Here is a 16,472-nt window from a genome sequence, read left to right on the forward strand (position 1 = left end):
ATTCCGTATGTTTTGGAGGATACAACTGTCACCTATACTTATTGAGCATTTCTCCTCATATATCTTATATCTAACGTGTATATAGAAAGAAAAATTTTGGCAACACATACATTTCAGCCTGACATTTCATAGGAAGTAGCCTGCCCATTTGCAGGAAGCTTTTCCTATTTGCAAGTGTTCTACTGAATGATGCTCCGACTAAACTGATCTAAAAAAAAGAGAATTTTCTAATTGAACTCACTGAACTTTTCTATTAAATGTCTCAGATGTGATTTCACCCTAGTCCTCCAGATGTAAAATCATCATTTGAAAATTGAGTTTACTAGGAGAAGTGGAATTATGACTGCCTTCTTGCTAAAGTTTTTGAATATGTTTTTACTATTACTCTTCATTTAGGGGTTATAAATCTGTTCTAAATGCCATGAACAGAATGAGAATAGTAATTAGAAACAGTTTTTCTCATCTGATTAAAAAGTTTACCAAAATAATACTTTTATATGTAAAAAAATGGTATCCAATATATATAAAACTTCTGTAAGATAATATTTTTTAACAGCAGACATTTAAAAATATGTACTGTTAAGTGCAGTCAGCAAAAAACCAGAAACCTTTGGTTTTGCAAAAACTGATGAAATGTATAAGGCAAAAAGTCACTTGCTTAAATATGGTCCCTTCTCTTGTAATCAAAGGTCCTGAAAAGCCTTACCTAGGTCACTGGATTGTCCTCCCAATAAGAATCCCTAATGCAACTTTCTCCTTACTACAATTCATCTTCTGTGCTGCCTCCAGAATTACTTTTTTAAGACAAATATGTCACCCTGTGCTTTATAACATCAGTTTATCCTCAAGTTTTTCATTGAGGTAAGACAGAACTGTACGGAGGGAGACTTCAGGGTTTATCAAAAAAGCCTTGTGTACCTCACTTCTTGTTTCCAGATAGGCTTAAAGTCTAATGGACACATTTAGGAGAGAAAGGAAGCTCAAGTAGTAATTATACTGGGACAACAGGCAAGCTGGAAATGTTTGTTGAAAGTTTACAGGTCTATTAAATTAAAAAATCTGAAAAAACACAGGTGTTTTATTACTTATTTAGTTTTCAGCATTTACTCAACAAATATTTATGAATGCTTACTCTGTGCCAATCACTCCGCCAGGAGCTGTGACTACAAAGATGAACGAACTGCAGTTGCTGTCTTTGAGGGGTAAGGACAAATGCTTGTAAATTTGCTGCATTGAAGGCAAAGATCCACTCACGTTCTTGACACAGCTCCCTCGGGAGGTACCTTATGCTTCATCTAGTTGCCTTCCTGCTGTCTTTGGCCTTTACTAAATCGTTAGTCTGGGTCTTCAAATTTCTTCAGTGAACATACTCACATAATAGGTATTAACTATCAGTAATTCATTTTAGTTACTGATTAAAATCAAGAAGACACATTTGATTATATTTTTCAATGCTTTAGGTAAAAATGCAATGACCTGGGAATATTCTTTGAGGAACAGGAAGTTAGGAAATACTGTAATACTTCCAGTGTTTTTAACTTAATTCAATAAATGGGCATCTTACTAAAGCTCATTTTACAGGGAACATGTTTGTAATTAATTTTCAGTTAATTTTTAAGAAATTTGTATAAAAATAATTTAATATTTAATAATTTAACATCAAAGAAGTTCTAAAAATAAGAAAAAATACATGCTAGTTACACAAACACTATTTTTGCCTTACTTCCATTGAGCTTAATTTTTATGTATTCATTTTACCTAATTTCTCAAAACTTGCAATCTGTAATATAAAAATTTGACTTATAACAAATATTTATATTTCTACATAGTGCTTTATTACCATAGTGCTTTCATTATATTCCAGAGAGTATGGAAATACTATATTTTATATAATTATTTCTCCATTTCAGGTCATCTAGATAATTTCTATTTTGTTTTTTACATTATAATCATTAATGTGGTGAATTTCTCTGTGACTGTGTTTCATTTACATTTTGGATTGGTTCCTTAACATAGACTAAAATTATGAGTATTTTGAGTTCTACATTTTTTCCAAAATTATGGCCTCGAGCTACAAAGCTACAAGCAATGCATGTAACATCAATTTCAATAGACTCACAGCAATCATGGGCCTGACATGTTACAATTTTTCTAATATCATAGAAAAAAATGGTGTCATATTATTTCAGTTTAGATTCCTTTAAGGTTTATTGTCATGAAATATTTCTCCATATTTTGCTCCTTTAAATTTTCCCATTTGGTATTCCTTAATAAACATTAATGTTTTAAAATAAGCCAATACTATAATCCCTATTGTTTTTTTCCATTAATGGATACTGAGATATCATTAAGGTTGATCAGGGAGTATAAAACCCTTGTCAAATGAATATTTATTATTGTGTGGAATTATATGTACATACTCCACTAATAATGGGAAGGCACTCAGTATTTACCTGTTGATTTTTGTGTGTAAGAGCAAGTTGATTTTTAAATAATTAATTTCGAAATTAACTGTTTACTGGGCCTTTTAAAGTATTTTGCTAGCAGGATTTTGTTTCAAATGTGTGAGTCTTGCCAAAAAGGTCCATTACCAAGAGGTCTCTTCCAATAGAAAACTTGGAAAAATGCTAATTTGGTTAAAAACTGTAATAATAAAGGTTTATAGGACACACTGTTCAAGACTGTTCTGAGGTAGGAATATCAATACCTTTGGTAGATTAAAAAAGGGCATATCTGATTTCTGCATAACAAGCTACAGTACAGTTTTGTTTTCCAATATTAGAAAAACATGACTTCTTTATATTATAAAGCCATTGCATGCCATTTTGATATGTCTTTGCCTATTTTGCGTACAATTGTCTAAATTCAGCTTACTAACAGCTGCTACTTAACTAAAATGCTACTGTCCATTTTCTCCCCCATTAAATAAGCAATTTGGCACTGAACTAAGCATTGCTTCTGTGATGATAAATGGTTTCATTAGGAATTATACTGGTGCTGATGATTTTGTTCTGCCATACACATAATACTCAGTGATACTGATTAGAACTGACGTGACACAACTGAATGGAAGACATTCCTTGTTGCTATACAGTGTCTATTACTAAGAAATATACTGTTAGTTTTGCTGATTTTTTTTAACTTTCAACACAAAATATTTAATACAGGCAAACTTCTTTCTTACATGGTAAGAAATTATGTAAATTATATAAATACATGTAAACCATCTAACTCATGTAATTTATGTAAATATGTAAATTTGTACAGGCATGTAAATATATAAGATTTGTAATTTATATTCTACATATAATTACATATGATCTATGAAGTACTGTAGAAGAAAACACCTACAAATCCACCATCTACTCAAGAATTAGAATATCCTCAAAATCTTTGCCTTTTTACCTATGTGCTCTTTATCCCATTCTCTTAATTTTCCATTATCAAAGTAAGAACTAGCCTGAATTCTGCATTCATTCCTTAGATTTTTTTAAATCAATTTTCAGTTTTATATAAGTATATATGTATGTATCGTGTGTGTATGTACACATTATATTGTCTAGTTTTGCTTGGTATGAGTTTTATAAAATAATACTGTACTGTTTAATCTTATGTAATCTGCTTTTTCCACTCTATGTCATAATTCTAAGATTCATTCATGTTATTTTTTACAAGAGAAGCTCATTAATTTTATTATCTTTTATTTTAATATTGCATTGGGTGATTAAATTACATATAGATAGATACACACAGACAATAATATACATATAATACAATATATGTATTATAGTATGTGACATAGGCGATATATAATGTTATGTATATATATGGCAACGGCCCCAGGAATATGACACAAAGAGTGTTGCAAACAACAGACATATTTAATTTCTGGTTAGAGCTATACTGTACCTCTAACTGAATACCTCCCTAGCTGAGAGACTGGGTAATATGAACAACTGTGTTCTGCTTTTCTTAGACTAGCACAAGATTAAACAACATTTATGGGTACACTCTACATGAACCTTACTAAATTCCCACTTAACTTCCTTTTTAACCTTTTTTTTTTTTCAAATGTGTAAAAAAGTATGCGACTTAAAAATTACTTATAGTGAACACTCACGTAATCATCACTCAGAACAATAAGTAGAATATTATCTCCATCATATCTGGAGTTCATCATTATCCTGGCTTTTATGATAATCACTTCTTTGCTTTCTTTAAAATTTGAACACTTAAGTGTACACAACAAACACTTTGGGTAGGTTTGCTATATTGTGAACTTTAAGTAAAAGTGTTTATACTTTATGTCTGGATTTTTCACTCAAAATCATTTTGGTGAGTTTCATCCCCATTGTTCTATGTAGCAATCATTTGTATATTTACATTGCTTATTTAATTGTGTTCACTGAGGTCAGAAAGATATTTTCTGATATTATTTTCTGAAAGCTTTGTAATCATGCTTTTCATACTTAAGAAATTTGCTTGTAATTGATCTTTTGTGCATAGCATGAGACAGAGGTCAATTTTCTTGTCTTATTTTTCATGTTTTATACCATGTAAGTATACATATGCTATATAAAAATGGCAATACCACCTACTGAAAGACTTTCCTTCACTTATTGCTCTTTCGTGCTATTTTTGACATAAATCAAGTTCCCCCAAATTGCTTAGTTATGTAGGAAGCTCTACTGTATTCCGTTTATTTATTTATCCTTGTACAAATACTACACAACTGACTATTAAAGTTCTGTAATAAATTTTAGTATACACTGAGCTGTCTATCCATGTTGTGTTTTTCGAGTAATTTTGTATATTTTCTATACGTAAATATTAGAATCATTATTTGAAGTTCCAAAATAGTGCTGGTATATTGAGTTGGGATTTCATAGAACATATAGATAAATGGGGGGAAATTTATATATTGAAAATGTTGGTTTTTTTATTTATGAACATGAATTAACATTCAATGATTATGCTGTTTCTAGTTTTATGTTTGAAAAATGCTATTTCTCTTTTGCTAGATTTATTCCAAGTACTTTGTATATTTTCGTTTACATTATGGTAAAGGGTAACCTTTTAAATATAATATTTAGCTTGTTGTTACAATACATAATATAACTGATTTTGTTGTATTGATTTTATCAAGTCCTTTAAACTCCTTAATTAATTTTAATAGTAGCTACAAATTCTCTGATTCCCATGTACATGATCATATCACCTGAGAATAACACAAGTTTTGTTTCTTTCTTTTAATTTTTATACTCTTATTATTATTTAAATATTCATTTCTCTATTATCTGTCTATCATCCATCTATTATTGTGCTAGAAATGATGGTTATAGCTATCTTTATCTTGTTCTCTATCTCAAATGGAAAGCTTTCAATGTTTTAGCATTATATACGATGTTTGTGGTAAATTGTCTGTAAATGCTTTCTATCAGATTAGGAAATTCACTTCTGTTCTTAGTTTGCTAAGGTATTTTATCATGAAATATGTTGAATTTTGTCAAATGCCTTTTCTTTATCTGTTGAGATGGTTTTATCTACTTTTTTGTTAGCAGGCAAATTACATTGTTTGATTTTTAACTTGACTTTTAAAAGTTAAATCAAATTTACAGTCCCAGAAAACAAAACTAATGTAAACATGATTCTTATATTATTTTCTCTTCTCTCTCCCTTTGTCCATCTTTCCCCTGCCCCATCATTACCTCCTGATCCCATTTCTACAGAGTGGCTTTTAGTGGACTATCATCTAAACAGTGATATAATATGATTTTTATACATAGTGCTTTGCAATTTAAAATATGCCTTTTTATACATTATCTTTAAAAAATTCTCATCACAACTGAGTGAAACAAACACTATTAACTCTACTTTAAAACTGATAAAACCCAGTTTAAGAGAAGTAAAATGACTTATCTGAGGCCACATTCTGAAGATTCAGGATTTAAATCAATGTTCTCCAATTCCAATTTCATGGTAGGACATGTTGATATTTGGTAACAGAAGACTTACTTGTTATCAACACAAATTACATCTGGTGTCATCCAGCTCAAATCTAATACTAGTCATGAATGTTTTAATCCTTAATAGTGTTAATCAGAAATTAAAATAGATCATATAAATGATATTAGTAAATGATCCTTCATTTAACAAATATTGTGTCACTACTATGTGTAGGACAGTCTACTGGATAATATAAAGTATACATAATAAAGACATAAATGTTATTAAAATCAGCAAGATCTAATCTCTCATCTCTAGTCCATATAAACCGTGGATATTTCCTCCTCTTTTGAACAATATCTGATAGAATAACATACTCTAACCAAACTCAGAAAAAATAAAATGTGAATTAGAATAGCAGTGAGGGAGTGCCTGGGTGGCTTAGTTGATTAAGCATCTGACTCTTACTTTCAGCTCAAGTTATGATCTCGGGGACATGAGATTGAGCACAGTGTCAGGCTCTGTGCTCAGTGGGGAATCTGCTTGAGCTTATCTTCCTCTCCTTCTCCCTCTGCCCCTCCCTGCCTCACATAAATAAATAAATCTTAAAAAAAAAAAAAGAATGGCAGTCAGTGGACTTGAAGTATTGATCTAGCTATTGAACTAAAAGTAATCTTTTTTACAGAAACCATAATTTACCAGGATAAATATTTATACTGAAAACCAAATCAATATTATAAAGTGTACTCTTTGGACACGGAGCATACTCTTTGAATAGACAAAGGATTGGACACATTGATGAAGCTGTACAAAGAACTGAGCATTGATAATTAACCATCTTAACTAAATAATTGTCTGCCAAATTGTATTTTAGTCATCCTTACAAAATACAGCAAAATATACAAGACCCTTGAGGATAAACAATGAAGCTTCACTTTCAAATTTTTAATTTTTCCGTTTTCCAAATATCATGGAATACCTACTATTGCTTTTTTCCACATTTCCTGTATGCAAAATGTTCAAATTTATATACTATTGATACATATCAATATTATTGTTGTATATCTCTCTTAGTGGATTTATGACATTATAGTATCATCCTTTATATGCTTACTTTCCCAATGATACAGAATTCCATACTAATCTTTACATTCAGAGTGTCTATGACAGACCCAAGCACACAGTTAACCATTCAATGTTTGTTGAATTAAATGATAAATAAAGAATAAAGGAAAGAAGGAGGGGTGACTGGGTGGCTCAGTCGGTTAAGTGTCTGCCTTCAGCTCAGGTCATGATCCCAGGGTCCTGAGACAGAGCCCCACATCGGGCTCCCTGCTCAGCGGGGAGCCTGCTTCTCCCTCTCCCTCTCCCCCTGCTTGTGCTCTCTCTCTGTCAAATAAATAGATAAAATCTTAAAAAAAAGAAAAGAAAAAGAAAAGGAAGAAATGTTTTCCAAATATTATATAATTTAAAATTGAAGCAAACTAAATGTGTATTTTGGGTGATAAGCATTGCATTTAGTTGTCTACCTCTTTCATGACTAAATTCATCAAATATCTGCTATATCCTTCTCTATGCATAAACACACTTATACATACACATACACTGCAAAAGCCAGAGTAGAAAGAATCAGAAATTTTATTTAAAAACTATCTCTAAAACACCTTAAGAACAAAAAAAAGTAAGGATTTTGAACATATTTATTGATCATTTCCTGATTAGAAATGCAGTATTTATCTGTTGTAGGAATCCGTTATATATCTCACAGAAACAATAATTCAGCATTTTGGTGTATTTACTTCACACACCTCCCCTCAATTTGTAGGCAGTTTAAAGAGTGATTATGAAGACAGTCTAAAAATGAGTTCATCACATGATTGAACATGTTTTTAAATCACTTTGAATTGGATACTGGTAAGGTAATGCCATTGCACTGGAAAATTTGTATTTTGATAATAGGCAAAAACCAGTAGAGCGATGTTGGTTATAAAATTATGATGAGTTAATACCAGCTCCACCTGTGTCCTGAAAATCACTTATTAACAATGACACTAACAATGGCCTTGTGTGTAGCTCATAACATACCAGTGAAACTAGTATTAAGTGTTTCCATGCCACCCTTTCTGTACAGTGGTGTTCTGATAGATTCATAGCAGTGTCTGTTGTTAAAATCCCATTATATATTGATAAGAGCACCTGGTTACAGACAGAGGAATGTTTCAAAACTTTTCAATGACAGTTTTTGGCACACCGCAGGCAATCAATACATTAAGCTAAACCAAGTCCTTATAAATAACATTTATGATAAGCCAATGATGACAGTGAAAGTTGGCATGGCCTTGTGAATCTATAGTAAGTAGTAATTTGGCCCCAGGAAAGATGACTGCACAAATGAACTTTTATGAAGTACCTTTGCACTCTACACAAAAATAAATATGGCATCAAGCTGCAACTTTAAAGAATATCAGTTAAATGTATAAAACTTTGATAAAGTGCAAGAAGACTTTATAAGCTAACAAATAGTTGTCCATATCATAAACAAAATTTACCCTTGTGAGTAGTAAGTATACAATATTGTGGTTTCATTAACATCTCCTGGGTTGGTAGGGGGAGACCTGGAGGGCATAAAAGACTCCAGCAAGAGCAGGATGCAAATTCTCAGTGGGCATACATTCTTAAAACAATAACAATAATAACAACAACACCCAATAGTATCATTTTGTAAAGCAAACAAAAAGGAAGAGCAATTTTGCAAAACTTGTGTGGAGGTATCTAAAATAAACATAGTTGAGACACCTGGATGACTCAGTCCTTTAAGTGACCACCTCTTGATTTTGGTTCGGGTCATAATCTCAGGGTCACGGGATTAAGCCCCAGGACTGGATCTGCACTCAGTGGGGAGCCTGTTTCTCTTCCTCTTCCTCTCTCTCTTTTTTTTTTATTATAATAATATTTTTTTTATTATATTATGTTAGTCACCATACAGGACATCCATGGTTTTTGATGTAAAGTTCGATGATTCATTAGTTGCCTATAAGACCCAGTGCACCATGCAATTCGTGCCCTCCTTACTACCCATCACCAGCCTATCCCATCCCCCCACGCCCCTCCCCTCTGAAGCCCTCAGTTTGTTTCTCAGGGTCCATAGTCTCTCATGCTTCATTCCCCCTTCTGATTAACCCCCTTTCTTTATCCCTTTCTTCTCCTACCGATCTTCCTAGTTCTTATGTTCCATAGATGAGAGAAACCATATGATAATTGTCTTTCTCTGCTTGACTTATTTCACTTAGCATTATCTCCTCCAGTGCCGTCCATGTTGCAGCAAATGTTGAGAACTCGTTNATCCTCTAACATTATCTTCCTCTTCCTCTCACTCTGTCCCTCCCTCAGCTCACACTCCTTGCATGTGCACGTGAGGGTTCTCTCTCTCAATAAATAAAATAAATAAATAAATAAATAAATAAATAAATATTTTTAAAAATAATAAAACAAAATAAAAATAATTGAAAGTTTAAGTTCAAATATCTCTCTCTCTCTCTCTCTCTCTCTATATATATATAATTGTGTATTTTATTTGTGAGTTTCTCGTGTAGTCATTAAGAAAATTATAAAGTTGTAGTATTTGGCTTCAGTCTTATTTTTCTTTTTCTATATCATTTTCCACCCCACAGCAGTGAAAAGGGTACCTCTGGGTCATGGAGAAAGAAGATAAAAAAGGAACACAGACGAGGGTCTTCCTTCCTCTTTGAGGCTATGGCACAATGTGATTAAAAAAAAAAATACACCATAGATTTTATCCCCATTTAAAATTTTTATTGATTTAAAAAATGCTATACAGAAAGATTCAAACTAATTAAGTGGAACAGAGCTCTCAGATAACAATGGGGTGTTTTTATAACTCCTTTGTGTTTGATGGCCACCTGGAGAAAACTCTGAGGGAAAATCTAGCAATACACCAATTCTGATGTTCTTCTTTTTAATAGTTGCAACTTCCAAGGTTTCCAATGATATTTTGCGGTATTTCCCAGAAGTTTTCCTGAGAAAAATAGTTCCCTGGGATATTAATAAATATTTACTGTCATTTTTCTTGCTTTTCATTTCTATGGTTATGTATGTTTGGGAAACACTGGGGTAAACAAAGTTAAAGATGTTTCTTTACTGCAAAACTTTTTCAGTCTTTGAATATTTTTCAACCTCCAGATGGATAATCGAACATGCATTTATTTCCCCAAATTGTATGACCAAGGAATGCATTTTTGTTGAGACTCAGAGATGGGTGGTCAGGTAGGGGGACAGTGTTTCATGGGACAATATTATTATGGAATTTTACTTTCAAAAACTTGCATCTGAGTGCCAAAGAACATGCCTAGAAGACTTACATATTTTTCACTTAACTATAGCCAAAGCTATTTTAAAGTGACTTCTGCACAAAGAATGATTTTTTTTTTGTAATGATGAGCATAGTTATTACACGCTCCCTTGATTTTTTTGGTGCTATTTAGAAACTTTTAAATGGTTCCATTTTTTTTAATGTTAAAAATGGCTTATATTTGTAATATTCAGCAAGTTATGTGGTCTATTTTTCTTTTCCTTTGAAATTTTGAAAATACTAATTACAAGTAAAACTAGTAAGCAAGTCTATAAAATCAGTTTTTATATATATCAGTGCCATTTAAAAGTTACATTTTAATTCTATGGTGGGTTAAAGAACATATATCCATACAGGGTTTAAAGATCTACTTAATCAAGTACTTCTAGTAAATAAGAACTTGTGATTAAAATTGCAAGTATACATGTGTAAAGCAATTATTCTGCATGATAGTAGAGGGAATTCAATCGAAGTAAGTGCATCAGAATTACATCCCCTATAAAAAAAGCTCCAAGAACAGGAAATAGCTTTATTTAGTAATTATACTAATTTTACTTAATTTACCTTTCAAGTTAGTCAAGTCTGTGTCATTGCAAATGACACATGAATAGGCTTTTTATCATGATTTTCTTTTATTTTAGTAGTATAGATGGTGCTATAACTCAGTTTAAGAGTATATGTGGCAAGAAAATATCTAAACATTTAACTTCAATAAAATAATAAAAACAATATGACTGTGATAATGTTTTGTTTGGGGATGCAAATTAATGCTCAGAGACTGTGTTTGCCAACAAAGTATTTAACACAGTTTTGCTGTGGGAATTTCATAAGCCAATGACCTACAGGATAATGCCCTCCCCCCTTTTCTCGTAGGATTTTATTTATTTGTCAGAGAGAGAGAGAGCACAAGCAGGGGAAATGGCAGGCAGAGGAAGAAGCAGGCTCCCTGCTGAGCAAGGAGTCTGATCTGGCCTCCCCATCCCAGGACCCTGGGATCATGACCTGAGCTGAAGGCAGACACTTAACTGACTGAGCCACCCAGGCATCCCTAGGATAATGCCTCTTAATAAGCCAATAAAGAAATAACATACTCCAAACCAATGATAGATTAATCACACTATTGCTCCAGGCACACCTCAACTACAAGCTGGTACTCAGGAGAGATAGCTTAGCCAACCAAGAGCTGATGTCCAGCTGCCAGAGCAAAAGTGAAAGTCCCCTATTGCTAGAGCACCTTGCTAGGGAACAAAGGCTCTGGTGTGGATGGCAAGACAGTCTTTACGGCCACTGCATGTTTTCACCACTGCTAATAAAAGAGTCATCCTGATTGAGGTTGGAGCTAATGAGCCAAGGTCTTCAGAGAGCTATTTTAGATAGCAAAGTGTAGCCTTGCCCAGACTGAACAACTCAGAGAGTCCTCACAAACTCTAGGTATTTATATAGTCTTAATGTCCCCTTGCCGTAGTCGCTTGTTCATATTTTTTTATTTTTCCATAAGCCCCCAGTGGGGGCTGAACTATTGAGCAATTATTGATGAGAACGGATGAGATGATGACATCCTGACATAACTTACTTCATTCTTATATCCAAACAACTTTACTTCTAAAAACAACTTTTGGTCATAAACAAGTGGATTTGAAATCCTATCAAACAAATACACAATAGATACTCACTGTTTACATATTCAAAATATATAACTATAATTTCTAAAAAATTAATAGGTGCCTAATTACTCTGCCGTTTTATCTCTTTTCTACTACATCTAACTTAAGTTCCTATCCAGAATCAGGGTATTATGGGAGATAAATGTTTTTGTTTAGATTGGTCTAAAGAAAACGACCAGTATACTACCCACATCTCAAAACTACAATTTCTAAACTGTCATTTGCTCATAAGAAATCCCTTTTTAGAAATGGTTTCCCTTTATTTTTCTTTTTAAAACCATCCATGTACTGTGCTTACTGTAAATGCATGTGTCTTCCACTTGAAAGGTTTACAAGCACTTAATTGAGAATCTTAATTAAATACTCCAGATAAATATTAAGGAAATAAATCCTTCTAGAAAATAGTAATAATTAAAAACAAGAAGCATAAGGAAATTTCTCTGACACTAAAAAAAGGGGGTGGCAGAGGTAGTTTAGAATCCAGTTCAAAAATCCTCTGACAAAACGATCTTTAAAAAAATCTACCAGCATACAATTGATCTCTTCTGTAGAGGAGGCCCCAAGGGCTTTCCTTGATAGGATTCCACTTCAAAGCCAGCAGCCTAAATGCAAACAAAGGGAATTTAGCACTCCTTCAGTTTACTGCAGAAACTGGTTTTAAAAATGTCCTGATTTGTACTGAAATTCACCAAATTTCTTCTCTGGTTACATCAGCATAGCAGTCAACACATCAAGATTCATAAAAGAAAAAATACTAAAAACTTAATATCAGAAACATCGCAGGTCATCAAAGTAAAGCAGTAATTATGCTTCTTGCCCATCAAATAGATATCATAATGCATTAAAGGTTACATTGCTTGAATACAACTGAAATTTGGGATTGTAGGGACCAAGGGCCCGCTGCCCCAAAATGTATCACTGTGGCATATTGATTATTTTAAACAAAAGTTACTTAAGAAATAATCAATGCAGAAAGAATAACATAACCGCTCCTCCTCTCTTTGTCTCTACAAACCAGAAAATAAATCCCCCATGTGAAAGGTGCCAGCAGAAGGTAAAGAGACATCCTTATCACCAGAGATAGGAAATTTAGAGCAAAAAGGTTTGTACAAACAACCCCTGTTACATTTAAAATTTACTATTCCAGCCCAAATTCTGTTTAGAATGCCTTACTAATTGAAGCTCCCAAAGTTAGTTTTCTTTTTCCTGTCAATTCCTCACAGATTACTGCCTCTTTGTCTAAAACGTATAAAAACTGCTTGCCTCGGAAATTTCTTGGGGGTTTCAGTTTCATTATTGGGCCTCTGTACACACATAATGAAACTATAGTTTTTTCCCCTGTTAATCTGTATCATGACAAGTTAATTATTAAATGAGCTGGGGGACCTTTGAAAGTTTCAAGGAAAAATTATTCCTCCCCTACAGGTTGCATAAGAAAAGAAGTTAGGTGTCTGTTTTTCGATTCTCCTACATGTTAATAGGTTTTCTGGTAATTAATTTTTTAACAGGGAAGGTGTTAATTAGGGAAGAGAACACAAAATAAATGTCTTGCTAAATTTTGATATAAAATCATTTGAGTCACCAAAAACTCTTATTTATTACTCTGATCCTGAATAAGGGTACTTAACATTTCACTACTCTTGATTTTTGCTAAGTGATAATGATTGCTCTCAAAAATGCACCCAAGATGTTGTATTTTGGAGGAATTATATACCTCCCTTTGGGAAGGAAAATTACAATTTCTTTCTTTATTTTCAAAAACAATGGCATTTGGATTTTAACAAGATGTCCTGATTTTAACTATATTCACCAAGTCTTAAGTCAATCACGCTAAATCTGAAATGTTACAAAAAATCACAAAAGCACAGGATAGATTTATTTTGAAGGTAGATTAAGAATATAAAATAATTCCCTTTAAAAAAAAAAGATTTTGTTTACTTTATCTGAGAGAGAGAGAGAGAGAGAGAGCATGAGCCAGGGGAGGAACAGAGGGACAAGCAGACTCCCTGCTGCGCACAGAGTCTGATGCGGGGCTTGATCCCAGGAACCTGGGATCATGACCTGAGCAAAGTCAGATGCTTAACAGACTGAGCCACCCAGGCACCCCTAAAATAATTCCTTTTACGTAAGCAACTTGAATTACCCGCCAGTTATCCTTGAGAGTAACATAGAACTCATATACACTTAGCTTTGGAAAAGTGTATATAATGAAGGATAGTTGAAAAAAGACAGACAGGGATAAGGGGCTCTACCCTAAGAGGAAACCACTCTTAAAAGGATTTTACATCACTCTGGAGGGAGTGCTCCACCCTTTCCCAGGTGATAGGTAGAGGACAAAAATGTGACTGGGTGAGAGGCTCTTGGAGGGTTAATCAGATTAAACCAGCCCACCAACAAACCCATAAAAACCTCTAGATTTAGGAACTCTGGCGGCAACCCTCTTGGGTCCCCTCCCTCTTCCGAAATTTTCTACTATTGCTCAATATACTTTTCTGCCCACCACTCTTCATCTGGTCTACCTCTTCATTCTTTGAAGCAGCATGATAAAGAGTGGGCACTGAAGGAAAAGAAATCCTGCAACATACATATCCTTTAAAGGGTTTTTATACAATGTATAAGATTTATAGTCAATCTTATTGAATCACTAAATTGATACATATTTCAGAAAAAAGAAATTGTCAAGATGTTAGTCATACCACTAGCTCCCAAAATTCTGAAAAGAAATAAAAGCTATCATATGTATAAGTGTTAAGACATATTTTCAACATGTGAGCAATAAAGTGAGTATGCAAACACCAGCTGGTACTGCATTCAGTGGCACTTTGATATATTACTTTACCCTTAATCTGTTAAGTAATAAAAAAATTATAATTTTTTTAGAGTAAAGATAACTCATTGCTATTAGACTTTAAATTTGGACCCAGGGGCGCCTGGATGGCACAGCGGTTAAGCATCTGCCTTCGGCTCAGGGCTTGATCCCGGCGTTATGGGATCGAGCCTCACATCAGGCTCCTCCGCTATGAGCCTGCTTCTTCCTCTCCCACTCCCCCTGCTTGTGTTCCCTCTCTCGCTGGCTGTCTCTATCTCTGTCAAATAAATAAATAAAATCTTTAAAAAAAAATAAATTTAGACCCAGGATTTCTGAAATAAAATCTAATATTCAAATTATTCCTACATTTAAATATTATTTTCTACAAAAATTTCATACAAAATAAACATGAAGTAATTATGCCTGTTAAGAGAGTCAATATATTTCCATAAAAAACTCATAAAATTCATAAAGATACTATTCTTAGGAAAATCTTTTATATATATCTATATATATATTTACTTTTATATATTTATATATACATATTTTAAAAACTAAAATTTCTGGAGTTATTTTGGCTTTTGGGATAGAGTATGTAAATATGAAGATTGTTGGAAACAGTAATTAACTGCTATTTAACATTGTGTATCATCCATTTCACCTTCTATACCATGATTTTCCTTTAGGGGAGCAACAACCTCGCCACTCTCAGGTTAGACATATAACTATAGCCTGGCCAATCAACTTTAACCATCATTGTTGCAACATGGATAGTTAAACATTGGACACATAATACAAATCATTTAAAGAGACACAATTCCTACCCTTTTTCTGGGACTGGAAAGAGAATCTTTCTTATGGGGTTACTGAGGAGACTAGTTGTACTAACATGCTTTATAAAATAATACAAGATAACAAGTGGTAACAGGGAGTAGATGTAGGTCTACCTTAGACTGAGTTTTCAGGCATCCTTGAGGTGACATTGTAGCAAAATTCTGAATACAAAAACTAGAGCTGAAACCACAAGCAAAGAAAAAGGTAAGTGAAATATTTAAAAATAACTTACAGGGGTGCCTGGATGGGTTAGTTGGTGGAGCATGTGACTCTTGATCTCAAGGTTGTGGATTCAAGCCTCATGATGAATGTAGAACTTACTTAAAAGCTGGCTCAGTTGGAAGAGCATGTGACTCTAAATCTTAGGGATATGAGTTTGAGCCCCACATTGCAGATTACTTAAATATATAAAAAAAATTTTTTTAATAACTTACAATAAGAAGACATACTATTTGGCATGAAAAACAAAGTGGCCTTTGGGAAAGATCTTTTACATGTCAATCAGCAAATCATCTCTGAATGTCAATCAACTTTAAATTCTGATTTTTTATTATTTATTAATTTTTTTGGTAACCAATGCAAAACAAATTGGACATCTCATGGATTACTTTGCCTATTCCTGACTTGCAATGTTAGGATACTCCAAGATTATATTGAATTGAGAAGAATTTATTGCCTTTACCCTTGAGCCAGTGCAATTACATTTGGCAAGCTATAAATCACTGATGCCATAATAAAACAATCCATTTTTAATTTTCCTGACCAATAACACTTAAAAGAATTCTCTGGTGATTTGTCAGTGTTCCCTCTGTAGGAAAACTGACCAGACTTTTTTATTCTCACCACCTTC

The sequence above is a fragment of the Ailuropoda melanoleuca genome, chromosome 9, assembly GCF_002007445.2.
Source record: "Ailuropoda melanoleuca isolate Jingjing chromosome 9, ASM200744v2, whole genome shotgun sequence".
NCBI lineage: Eukaryota > Metazoa > Chordata > Mammalia > Carnivora > Ursidae > Ailuropoda > Ailuropoda melanoleuca.